The sequence below is a fragment of the Argiope bruennichi genome, chromosome 5 (assembly GCF_947563725.1).
Source record: "Argiope bruennichi chromosome 5, qqArgBrue1.1, whole genome shotgun sequence".
NCBI classification, from domain to species: Eukaryota; Metazoa; Arthropoda; class Arachnida; order Araneae; family Araneidae; genus Argiope; species Argiope bruennichi.
Window position 1 is genome coordinate 25,603,184 of NC_079155.1, and position 14,400 is coordinate 25,617,583.

At 28.2% G+C, this 14,400-nt stretch overlaps 1 long non-coding RNA gene across 1 annotated transcript in view; it reads left to right on the top strand.

Annotated features, from left to right (window-relative positions):
• Positions 1-309: 309 nt before the first annotated feature.
• Positions 310-14,400, top strand: part of LOC129969711 (uncharacterized) — a 41,134-nt gene continuing 27,043 nt past the window's right edge. The window contains exons 1-2 of the long non-coding RNA XR_008784552.1: positions 310-424; positions 3,873-3,921. This is a non-coding gene — a long non-coding RNA (uncharacterized LOC129969711). The remainder of the gene's footprint in view (positions 425-3,872; positions 3,922-14,400) is intronic.

Sequence of the window (14,400 nt, forward strand, 5' to 3'; positions counted from 1 at the left end):
GATCGAAAGCGTTAGCCACTATTCTTGCTGCTCGGCTGAGTAAACAAAAACAGGGAATGCTTCCTTTTTATTGGCTGACTACGCGAAGCGAGAAGATTTGAGTTTATATATCTTAATATAATTGAAAGATTAATTTTTAGATGTATAAATACAAAATATACATCTTTTTTAATCTATATCTAGTCATTTTCTATTTTCTATCAAAAAGTTATAATTTATTATATTAATGAAATGCATTTACTCAAACTCGGACGATAGATGGAAACCGTATATATGTTGCCATCGGATTTTTTTCCCCTGCACTATTTTTACTTCTTTACATCATGCACTACACTTCTAGAACTGCTTTTGCCAAGTCGATCAACTTAGTTTTACACTTTTAAAATTACTTTTTTAGATGTCGATTGTTGCGTATTTTTAACAGGTACGTAATTTCCACTTTTCTTTATTTAAAATATTTTTCCACATTTATATTTAATTAATATATAATTACATTTAAAAAAAATAATTAAATTTAAATATGGAAAATAAATCATTTTAACTTCTTAACATATGAAAATAAATTTTTAAAAATAGTTAATTGCGAATAATTAAATTTTTATCAAGCAGTTTTTGCTCGAATGCTAAATTAAAAAAATAATCTGCAAATGGAAATTGACGGCTAAGTACTCATTTTAAAACGAAAGCTTTTTTCTCAAAAAATTAGGAGAGAAATTCTTGCACTGAATTTTCCGAAAATTAATTAATGTCTTTTTTGGAAAGGTTTTCTATTTTTCTTAGGAGAATAAGGACAGTAAAACATTAAATAGTTTCAATAATAATTTTTTTCAGGAAAATTATTTTACAAGCAAATGTAAAGCAATAAATAATATAATTAATTATACGCAATTATGAAATCGTTTTCACAGCGCACAATTTACAAATATAATTTTCATATATTTTTAGAAAATATTATATAAATAGATGGTTTGTAAATTTTTCAGCAGACAATTTCAATTAATTTATTATCATTATAGAGTAGGAAAACACTGATGATATAATGCTGAATTATTATTTGTTACATTAAATAAAAATTATGTTTCTAAAAATATAATAAACTATAAATAAGCTAATCTATATCAAAATGTCCAACCATAATAAGAATTAACATGCTTAAAAATATATATGAGTTTAAGGAAAAAAAAAAAAAACTTTTATTTACAGTATAGCAATTTTCTATTTAGCTGAATTTACATATGGTTAGAAATTCACATTCTACGATTATTTTTTTTCATGGATTTATGAACCAATATATTAAACTTTTCATCCATTACTATACTACAAGAATATTTTTGGTATTTTATATTCATTTTGACTCAGAATTATTAAGATTAATTGATTTATATTGGAATACGAAGTAATAACATTTGATATGAATTTTATAAAAATATCCAGAAACCGGCTTTACATTAATACAAAGTAAAATTTAAAAAATATCTCATATAAAAACAGAAAGCTCTAAAGCAAGCATTTCTGCTAATAAAAAACTCCAACCTATTCCACTAATTAACTTATACATATTAAGTGGACATCATAAGATATGTATTGCATTACTAATAAACATTTCAGTTATGTTCAGCATATATTCAGCAAATAATGTACTAGAAGATTTCATTAGTTATTGGTTATATTGTTTATGGCTTTCTTTTTGTTTAACAAAATAAAAAATAATATTTTTTTCATATCAGAAGATTCTAGCGCAGTAGTGTCACTATATTGACTCTTACATAAAAAAAAATAACTAATCATGCAAAAAATAATCATAATCCTTTATCAAGTTGAACATTTTTTTTAACCTTAGAAAGTTGGTTCATAAATTTTTACGAGGTGCAATTTTCTTTTCTTTTATTTACCTAAATTAGTTATATTTTTGTTATGAATGGTTGTTCATTTGTGTACAAAAATAGAAGAAATATCTGCAAGTACCCATATATATATATGCAATAATTTTTGTTTTTGGACATCTATCAATGAAGATTTCTAATTTATCATTAGTCAAATTTGTGATGCTTTCTTTTGATTTCGCTTTAAGATTTTTAGATTTTAAAGGATGAATTCATTTTTAATTTCATTATTACAGTGCAAATACATATCCTTATTAAAATAAACATAATAATAAAAATGTTCCATTAATTGTAAAACTACGCAGTGATTGTCAATTAATTTCAATTCATTTTTCATTATCAGTAAAATTATATTCTCACAGCTACTTAAGAAGAGAAAATTTTAATTAAATAATGACGCTCAGATCTAACATTTATTCTGCGTTGTAGTTTGCACTTCTTGAATTTTTGTTCAATAATAAAAGTAAAATAGTGTGAATTCAAGGAATGTTGAAATTGTGCTTCAGTGCATTTTTATTTCTTTAATGAATTGGTGTTTTTAAAAAACATCTTCTTTATTATATATCATAATATTTATTCTTATATAAACCATATTATCTATTCTTAAGGGTATAATGGATTTTGGAAAGAAAGTTTATACATTTCTAAGACGTATTCTGAAAATTCCGCATTTCTGAAGATTAAAATGTTATAAGATTTCGAATTGGCCCATATTATAGGCAATGGCGTATCGAAAAAATCCATTTTTTCCAATTTTTTTAGATGAATATTTTTAGCTCTAAGCAATATTTTGCATGTTTAACATCACTGAAATTAAAATTTTGCCTCACGTTCAGAAATACACTTGATTTAAGAAAATACTCACAGAAAAAAAAATCATAGGAATTATAAGCTAATCTATTTTTTGTATATTGCAACACGCTTGCTGAAAAATCGTCCTATATTCCTTACAGAATAAATAAGTTCTCAAAAAAAAAAAAATCGAATTTCTTGTTTCCAGCTTCTAAACATAATGCTTCATGCTTGGTTATTTTATTTTTAGAAAATTATGTAGTAGCAATAAAGTTAGTACAAAAAAAGTTATAACGCCCATAATTATAAATCCTATAAACAAACAATAGCGCTAATGAATTTACACCAATATAGTTAAAAAATGCGTCAAACAAACAAACAAAAAAAAAGGCCAAACGTCTTGCTGATGCACTTTTTTTTTTTTTTTTTGTACCTTAGAATTAATAGTATATTAGAATTAAACCTGAGAAATATTGCTGTAAAAATACTTCCTTTAAAATAAAAAAAATTTTTAAAAAAACCTAAGAATCGTTTAGTTAATAAGGAAATAAATGTTTTTTCTCATTTTCAAAATCCATTATGCTTTTAACACCTATTAATGACTTACTGATTTTACTAATTTTTTTGTTTTATTTCATGCATAACACTCCTTTTTTTTTCCTTCCAGAATCTTCTCGAATTTGAATTATTTTGTTCTCTCTTTTTTTTTTTTTCACTTTTTTGTGCTATTACCAATTGAGTACAATGTTTATGATCTGATTCTAATAAAGTGATTTTTTTTCAAAGCAATGATATTGTTGTATTTTCTTCAACTTATTTATTTTCTAATAAATGACTGTAGAAAACACATATTTTATCCTTTACACAAGAATTTCTTCAAAAAAAAAATTCTTTTCTTTATGAGAGATAAATGCATATTTTATATTAATCATCTTTAAAATCTTTAAATCGGATAACATCTAACAACTTATTAACCACTTGAATAAGCATTTATTATCCTGTCGAGAATTGAATAGGGGCGTCAAGAGAGTTGGACAAGGAGGGGAGGGGGGGTATATGGATGCCTGTCCTTCATGGCACCTCTTGGACAATATATATTTTTGTTTTTATTTTTTTTAACTATAAGTTGTAATTGAAATTAAGAGCGAAGGAAAAAAAAAAAAACGAATATTAAAATGTGGATGGTATTTATTCTAGATATGCCACTGGATTTGAGATGATATAAAATTTGCAGACCACTTTAACGGTAATGTGCTTCTTTTTTTTTTTTAAATCTTCATAAACGCATTATTATTATATGAACTATTGAAAAGCTTAAACTCCACATATTTAAAGTTCGAACTGTTCGGCAATTTTTTTAATTTTATTTTTATTAAATATTAGAAAAACAGAAATCTAAAAATACATCGAATAAAAAGAAATTATAACTGTATTTATAAAATCTTCATTGTGAGATGAAATTTAACAGATGATCGAATTTACGTTCATAAAAAATCGTGTATGAAATAGACAAATCTAATGATACATAATTTCATTTCAATAATTTTCAATTTGGTTATCAAGAATTTTTACCAAGTGCTTGTTAATTCACCAGCACAAGCACGGGATTTTTTTTTTAACCCTTACTTTCTCTTTTGTTTAGAATTCTGCACTTTTTTCTTCTTTTACCTTAATGGGGAAGCTAGAAGATTAGAACAGCAGAAATTAATTAAACAATATGTCCCTTTTTACCACAGAGTTTGGGTCAAATAGATTCCTTCATGTGCTAGGATTTCAGATTCTTCTAATGTTATGACCATGACAGTGTATAAACGTAGGCAACAAAGTTTCAGATTTTTTTCTGGTAAATATTCCTGCAGATAATTTGCTAACTCATATTGATGATACAGAATCAGAACAAAATGCAAATTTTGGATATTTTACAAAATATGATCGAGAATCTTTTTCTATTCGTGAAGAAAGTGGCAAAAGCTTATAAAAAATTCTTTCCCTTATTATATGAAGAAATTAGATTGAAATTTGTTTTATTTCAAAAGAGAAATGATAAAAGTGTTTTTTGAGTATGTATATAAAAATAAAAGGAAAAAGTAATTAATTTTCAAAGTTATATGTTTAAGCGTTTATTTTTTTTTTCTCCAAAAAATTTCAAATATAAACAATATGTAAAATATAGATTTCCTTATGCTTTCAATATCTTTAAACAGAAAAAGCTACTTATTTTGAAAAGTTTTAAATGAATGGAAAGTGGGAAAAGGAAATGAATGCAGAAAAGGTATCGAAAAAAGAGACTAGGTTAAATTTTGGTTTTTCTTATCAAAAATCGCATTTGTGTTTTAAATAGAACCTATTTGCATTAAAAAATGTTCATATATTCTGACTATATTTTATTTTTATACAAATAGCGAATAAAATAAGATTAAGTGCATGACAACTGAGAGTCAATTTCATCTCGCGCGTGTGCGAATGGGTTAAATTTCTCCACAATAGATAAGTCTATAAAATGTATACTATTTCTTTCCAAAGTTTTCTTTATCAATAAAAAATCTAGATGATAATTACGATGATTGATTGCTCTTACAAAGATTTTCTTTATCAATCAGAAAATCGGACACTAATAACTAACAAACCGGAAACTGATTGTTAATTAACTGTAAGCGAGTTATTTACTGTTTTATCAACCGGCTTTCATTCAAGCGCACTTATAATAAATGATTTGCGACTATTTGCAATATTTTATCGTTCTGAACAATTTATTTGGGAAAACTGATTTAGGGTACAATATTTATTTGTGACTTAAAAAGAAATTCAAATTTATTAGCAGATAATTAAGAAAGTTTAACGAGTAAACAATTTTGCTGATTATTTTCAGATTCTGTTTCTGAAGATACGACAAAAAATGCAAGAATAAAGATATATTCAATTTTGTTTTCCAAAGGATATTTTATGCCGCTTTTAACTCAATAATATAATTAAATAAAAATTTAATTACTCAACACTTTTTTTACAATTTTCAGCAATATTTAATAGAAATATGTCCAAAGAAGTCATTGCTATAAACATATATTTGCATGCAATGATTTGTGCAATGCAATCGGAGCAAATTTCCTATTAAACTGCTCCCTAGTACAACTATTTTGAAGGGGGAGGGGATCTCAGGTAGGTGGATTAAATAATGCCATTAACATTGTTGTCAAATAAATAAATTATAAAAAAATATATATTCCATGCATTACAGAATATTAGAATTGCAATGTATGGTTATATTTAATTATTAGAAATCATTATTTCAGAATTAAAATTTTTATTAATTATAATTATTTTTTCCATGATACACATATTTAAAAAAAGACGGATAAAAATATTAAATTAATAATAAATAATTAATAAAAATAAATAATTTAAACTTAAAGTAACAATAAATTAATAAATTTGCAAAAAAATATATTTCATACATTACAAAAAAATTACGACTGTAATGTGCGGTTACATTTAAATATTAAAAATCCTTATTAAATAAATAAAATTTTTATTAATTATTTATTGATATTTGAATAATGTTTATTCATTTAATGAGTTATACGATAATCCACTCGACAAGTACAGTAAAATAATATTTTTTTAAAATTTCCCATAATTTTTAATTGTATGTAAGGATATAAATAACTAATAGTTATAGTTCATTTTCCTAGAATTTATTACTTAAATCATTTTTTTCTATGATACATTCAGCAAGGAAGGAAATAAGTTTTTAAAAATTCGTTACGAAATTAAAAACTTTTAACTAAAAGTAGTCATTAACATGTTAATTAAGTTTGAAATGACAGAAAAAATTAACCATTTATTAAAGGAAAGGTCTCAACATGACATCACTTAGTGCCGCAGAATATTTAAATCCATAATTGACTGAAACACTGGCGCAACAGAAAATGAAATTCTAAAATAAAGTATTTAACGAATTCAATTAGTTTTAAAATCAATTATATCCATCATTTGGAGTTTAATCAATTGATGAATTAAGGAATAAGCAATAAGAAATTAAAACATTTACCAATACTGTTATGCCAAAGATGATTTAAAATGATGGGAGAGATCGTAAGTCGAAATTCATATTTTCCGAGTTATATCAGAATTGCAACTCACGATATATATTCTAACACAAATCCATCTGAAAATAATAATTGATTTTTATCCCGCCGTCTAGACTCTCCCTCATTGAATTACAGTATCTCTATGATCATATAGATTGATCAATCTCTTTGATCTGACAATAAATACTTTTCCCTGATCTTAATAATTTATGTAAGTAGTTTCATGCAGAAAATTCTGATAATCTGGTGGAGCATTTAATTGCGTTATCCTTCCGAGAGTTGATTTCAGTATTTTCAATACACATAAAAAAAAAAAAAAAATTGACATTCAAATTTAAAACAATTTTAACCAAAATAGTAATAAAAAAACTTTTGAGTGCATTCTATATATTTTTTGATGACAGAATCATATTTTTGAAAAATACAAAGCAATATACGCATATATTTTAATTATTATAGATAATATTTTACAATTTAATCTATATTTGAATGGAATTTTAACCAACTCGAGTGCGTAGCCCTTGTAAATAAATTGAAAGGCTAAAATTAATATAATCAGAAAATATCGCAAAAGAATATATCAAATATCTGAGAAACCCTAGCCCTTCTTTGATTATTTGATAATCCAACCCTATGTCCATTGAATAGGAGCCTTATAAGACGGGACAGATTTCTGAGTCCCTAATTTAATGAATAATTTTTGGCTTTCTCATCATAGTTTTTTTTTATTTTTGTTGCTGTTGTTTTCACGCCTTTTCATAGCAATCTTCCCTAATCTAATGAGTGATTTTTAAGTTTATCATCATTTTTTTGTTTTTTTGTTTTTGTTCTTGCTATTGTTTCCATGCCTTTTCAGAGGAATTTTCAAAATTATTTAAAAATCCATCAGGAGACTTCCCCCTCTTGGACGAAGGATCGAAAATAGGACGTTAGTAACAAGTAATAAGTACTTCTTCCCTCTCCTGGGCAATGCTGGATATAAATCATCACCACAAAAGGGGTTTAAGGCGGTCATGCTCTTTTCAAATAAACCACAGCCACCTGGTCTGGATATGTCTATAAGCTTCCTGCCAACTAACCCCCCCCCCCTCTTCTAAGAATTTAAGTGGGGCGAATAAGTTCCTCCTAATGAGAAATCCTTTTCTGGTGGGGAAATTCAGAATTCCTTCGGACCTGTACAGTGATAGCGGGGTTTCTATAGTTCTAAGGTGTGTTTCCAAGAATTTCTATATGCGCTCACTACCGCATTTCCTTTGGATTTTGAAGGTCAGATTCATGATAATTGAAGGTCATTGCTAAGGTGTCAAAAGAAACGTCATGCTTTTCAAAGCTTTTCAAACAATTTATTTCTCTCCCCTTCGCAAACTGGGATCACTGGAATAGAATACAATTCATATTTTCTTGGAACTTCCAAGCAAATCCGAATTTCACTTACGGGGACGGTGGATTCCATTAGGCACTTTTAACGAATTATTCACTTAGGATTACGAAATACAGTACACTCCCGATTATCAGCGGAATTAGGTGGCGCGGCCGTCGCTGATAACAAAAATCGCGGATAATCCGAAAACGGGTATAGCAAAAGAGAAAACAGTCATTCCAACTTTGAAAAATCATTTTATGTACAATAAAACGTAAAATAAACAGCAGGAAATGTTTCACTAACGCTTAATATTTTAGTATATCACTCAAAACTAACCTAAAATGCATTTTGTTAATGAAAACAGAAAAGTGCTTTGTACTTACGAGAGGCGTCAAGGATACACAGAAAAATGAATACATATGTACTGTTTTAATACTGTAATGTATTATGTAATTACAAAAGCATAGCTGTAAAACTACACCTTTTTGAAGAAATCAGTCATTTGTGTTTGTTTCTTGCTTTGGAAGCACTTTCTCTTTGCTTGAAAGCAAAAAAAAAAAAAAAAAGCTTAAGTGCGGCAGGCGCAGATAATCGGGAGTCTACTGTATACGTCAAATATCTAACAAAAGAAAAACCTCTTTAAACGAAATACATTACTTCAAAAAAATTAAATGCTTTGTAATTTTTAACTTTTCCTTACTATTCAATATAAATTTATATCGAAGAAAACTGTGTATAATTCTGTAATACCAATAGAATGTTGATTTTGTAAAATTATTTTTATGCACACAATGAATTTTCACATGAATTTTATTCTTTCATGTACTAAAATTTATTTTTAAATATCTAAAACAACTCTGAATATAAAATGCATGACCCTTTTTTCTTTTAATATTTAACCGAAATCTTCATTATCAAATTTGTTTAATTTCCACAAAAAGTAAGACACCTAATTCATTCGAAAAATATTGAAATCTAATTAGAATATCATTATGTGAAAATTCATTAATATGCGCTGCTTTTTCTCTAGGTTCCTGCGGGCCGCGGTGGCCAGGTGGTAAGGTCTCGGCTCGGAGCCGGAGGGCTGCAGGTTCGAGACCCGATTCCACCGAAGAACCGTCGTGTAAGGGGGTCTGTTGCACGTTAAATCCGTCATGACCAAACGTCCTTCCGCTGGTGTGGTGTGGAGAGGGGGTTGTCAGCTCAGGTGTCGTCCTCGTCAGCTGACCGCGGTTCAAAATGACGAGGTCCGTCCCAAAATAGCCCTTGTGTTGCTTCAAACGGGACGTTAATATAAATAAACTAAACTAAACTTCTCTAGGTTCTTAAAGTCTGCCTTTTATTGAATAATATATTTTATAAAGCTATTTTAATTTAGTATAAACATTTGTTTTGATAACGAAATAGAAGCAAAATTTCATATTTCCTTTCTTTTATTTTTACTTATCAACCTGCCACTTCAAAAAATTTTTTTAAATCGGAAATACATTTAGAAATTGCATTTTATTCTAAGATAAAGTGATCAAATATTTCAAATTAACCGTAATAATTCAGGTCTTCAAGCCTTTATCTCAAGCTTAAATTAAATGACCTATTTTTTAAATTTATTTATTTATTTATTAAATGTATTTATTACATTTTTTTTTTCATATAGCGTTTTACTTGAATTCAAAAAGAATCATAAAATTACTTATTAAGTTTTGTTCTTTTATAAAGTTAGCATTGGATAAATTTTCCTTTCAAAATTTTAAAACACATAAAGCATAGATACAGTAATTTTATATAAGATTTTTAAAAATCATTTTCTTTTTTTGCTCCGAACGTATTTTTTGTTAGAGTGGATTCCCAAATATAATTCCAAATAGTGGATTCCCAAAATAATACAACCGGAAAAAAAGTCAGTGTAGAACATATAAGCAGGACTGGATTAACAAATAGTCAATTGCTTAGGCGTCCCGAGTCTTATTTGTCATATTTTGATTTTAGCCGATAATAGTAATGACTGATATTTTATTTTGAAATTTTATTTAATTATTAAAGCCATATAACTCAATCTTATTTAAATTAATTCAAATATTTTTATATTAATTTTGAAAAATTATTTTAGTAACATTTCTAATTAATTACTATTTATAAGTTTGAAATAACATTATTAGGAAATTCTAAAAGAAACTGTTACTTTATATTCTTTTCTTTAAAAAATTGAACTATTTCATTATAAAATGTTATCTACATTGTATTGAAAAAATTTAATTATTTAAAAATTATTTTTAAATATATCAGTTATGTTTCAAATACCAAGTATTTTTTTTATTGATTTTACAAGAAATTTTTTGACCAACTGAATTAACGATACATTTTATTTTGGATCACTTTCAAATAATTTGGTTTCAATATCTAGAGTAAAAATAAAATAAGATAATAACAATAAAATTTTAGAGTAATTTTAAATAAAATGTGAGAAAAGTAATTACATTTTTAGCAGGACATATACTGCTTAATTATAAGAGCATAATTTTTCTTTCTTATATAAAGCAGTGTAGCATAAAACATTCAAAAGCAAATTAATTTGGAATGTTATAAGATTAATCTTCCAAAATTCAAACGTCATTTGATTTTAATTTGAATAAGTTCGAACGCCCGTTTCTTGTAACTTAAATGAAAGGCTCTAAATTAAAATACTCAAAAAATAGCGTAAAAAAAAGAGTGAGACTTCGGGACATCTAAATGTTGCAAGGTCCTAAGAATTTGTTAATTTGGGTCTGTTACATTTATATATACTTCAAGCAAAGAGCAAAAAATTTCGCTCATTAATGAATTCACCGATTATTTTTACAGCTCAAATTTTATCGATTCGATCTCAGAAAATATTTTAAGAATTCAAGCTTAAGAAGGATTGGTCTGGCACTTTCGTAGTCATAAGTGTGATGGATGGCCACAAATGTCCAGCTGTTCTAGATAGCTCGAAGGAAAAATATTTAAAATACCAGTCTATTATCTGAAATCTGAGACCTAGGGATGTATTTGAAGTTTGTGAGGAACATTTGCTTTCATTCACCCCTCTTGAAATAATTGTTCGAGAACTCTCAGGAACGTGGGAAATCATGGGAATTTTCGTGGAAAGTGTGACCGGTAAGTGGAAACCGGACATCACTGACTCATTTTGTTCAAGGTCATACTTAGCAGTGATAAGCTTCATTCTCAACATCTGCTCATCCCACCTAGGGACAGACATCTTAGAACCATGCTTTTCAAGAAACATGTGTCCATTCAATGATTTTTGAACACAATGTAATCAAGAATGTGTTTTCTGACATGGTTTATGAGGTGGGTTGGTCAGTTGGACATTTGTGGTCATCCATCACATTAATGATTGTCTGGCTTTATATCAAAAGGCTCAGATTAGTAATGGAATGCTTTTAGATTCGATTTAAAATTCTGCTTTCTTGTGTGGTCTAAGTTCTATCTACCATTCTGTCTTGGAACAGAAAATGGCGCCTTCGTCAAATCTTTCTTCTATTTTTCACCGTAGCGGCAAATTTAGGGACACACATTTTTTTTTTTTTTTTTTTTTCTTTTTTGCAGTAACTTTGTTTCTGTGTGCGTATTTTTTTTTATGATTCCGAATAAACATCGATCGGACATAGAAAAATAAAACATTTAAAAGAATAATAATTGAAGTTAAATACAAAAAGAAAAATTCATTTCATATCGTTATTTATTAAATCTGAATGAAATATTTTAAAAATTAAAGATTCGCTGGGCTGGATTCAGCTCTCTAAGGACCCTTAGACAATGCAAGCATTAGGGTCTTTCTTCCCCCTCTGATTTCCTGCACTAGATTTTTTTTTTATTGATTATAATTCTCTATATAAACAGTTTTATGCAACAAATTCTAATAAATTGAAGAAACAATGATGAGTCTCTTTAGAAAGTGATAATTTCAACATTTCGCATATAATAAAAAAAGTATTTAAAAAATCGGGAATCAATTTTTAAAACAATTAGTAAAAAAAAAAAAGTTGAACACAGTCTGAATTCTATGTAATTATAAAACCGAACATTTTTAAAATTGTAAAGCAACATATTTTTTCTTAATATTTTAAATAATATTATATAAAACTTGTAAAAGATAATTGATTAAGAATATTAGAATCATACTCAAACATTTTAAAGACACTTGATTTTAATCTGAATCAGCTGGAGTTCAAGTGCCTTCTAAATTAAATGAAAGCATAAAATTATTATATTCATGAAATATCGCAAATAATATATCGAAATTTCGAGGTCCCCAAGTTGTGGGGCCCTTAGGTAACTGCTTTTTTTTTGTTGTCTACTTGATAATCTGGCTCTGATTATCGAATTACTTTTTAATATTAATGATGGAAAAAAATTTAAAAAATAACTTTTAGAACCACATTTTAATTAATGTATTAAAATATTTATATTTACGATAATTCATTTTGTAATTTATATATTCAGTATTATAAATATTATAGAATCTTTAAATGTATATTTTTTCATATTTTTTTTTATCAAGGGATGCTATTTGTAGAAACTTAAAACCCGCGAGCACTCGCACCGGGTATGACATGCCCGATCCATTTTCATTCAGCGTTTTTGTTACTTCCTGTTTTTCGGATTAGGCCAGAATTTCATGCAGCTGCATCCAAGGCCACATTCTTTCAGTAGGGGGAAAAACCAGTTCTGTTCTAAAAATAGATTTTGAGAAAGAGGGGTTGGGGGCATGTAATACCCGTGCGAGTCCTCGTGTTCGTCAAACGTTTCCATTTATGTCTCTTAGTTTAGTGCAGTATGACGCGCTATATGAATTACGAGGAAGAAAGTGAATAGTTACGACACCTTATAGAAACTGTTTCTAGTGACGATGAACCGTTATCTGACGATAGTGTTGCCTCTGAGGATGAAGAATATTGCAGCGATCACGATTCTTCTACTGAAATTGAGACAGAAATAGAAGATGAATGTTCACTGTCAACAACAGATTGTTATATAGGTAAAGATAAAGTAACAAAATGGGAAAAGACAAAATATCGGCAAAATGTTAGGAAGCCTCCAAGGAATATAATTAGCAAGCTTCCAGGAAAGAAATGTCGCTTCTCCCGTAGATGCAAGGAGTATTCTCTTCGGCAGCAATATGCTAAATATGATGGTGCAGTGCACAAACATTTATATCGAATCCATTCAAGAACGTTTTACTCGAGAGCGAGATGCAAAGAAGACAGATGAAATAGAAATAAAAGCATTTCTTGGACTACTATACTTATGTGGAACTCACAAATCATCACACACTAATTTGAAAGATTTATATGCCACTGATGGAACCGGGATCGACTTATTTCCTAGAACCATGAGTCGCAATCGATTCCTCTTTTTGATGAGATGTTTACGCTTTGACAATATCAATGATCGTCAAAGTAGAAGAGAGATAGATAAATTGGCTCCCATCAGGAATTTTTTTGAAACATTTGTAACAAATTGTAAAAATGCGTATTCTGTTGGAGAATTTGCCACTATTGATGAAAAACTTGAACCTTTTCGGGGGCGATGTGGATTCAGGCAGTATATGCCCAAAAAACCTGCTAAGTACGGCATCAAGATATTTGCATTGGTAGATTCTAGTGTTTTTTTATACCTGTAATATGGAGATCTATGCTGGTAAGCAACCAAAAGGACCCTTCAAAATAGACTGTAGTTCGAAAGCCATTGTGATGCGGTTGATGAAACCGCTTTTCAATTCTGGACGTAACGTGACAACTGATAACTGGTATACGGGTTATGAGCAAGCACAAGAACTTTTGAAAAGCAAAATTACAATTGTTGGAACACTTAGACAAAATAAAAGAGAAATACCGCCTGAATTTTTGGTTAAAAAGGAGTTGTACTCCTCAGTCTTTGGGTTTCAAAAAGAAACTACAATTGTTTCGTATTCTGCCAAAAAGAACAAGAATGTAGTTATGTTGTCCACAATGCATACTGATGATAAAATAGACGAAACTACCATGGAATTGAAGAAACCAGATATAATCACATTTTATAATCTTACGAAAGGTGTTGTGGATGTTGTCGATGAAATGGCTGCAGTATACACAATTGCAAGAGTATCAAATCGCTGGCCAATGGTTATTCTGTTTTCAATTTCGAATGTGGCCGGTATTAATTCTAGGATTTTGTTGATGTCCACGAAAAATCCTCCCACACAGTTCAGAAACAGACATTTATTTTTGAAAACACTGGGACTCGCTCTTTCAGA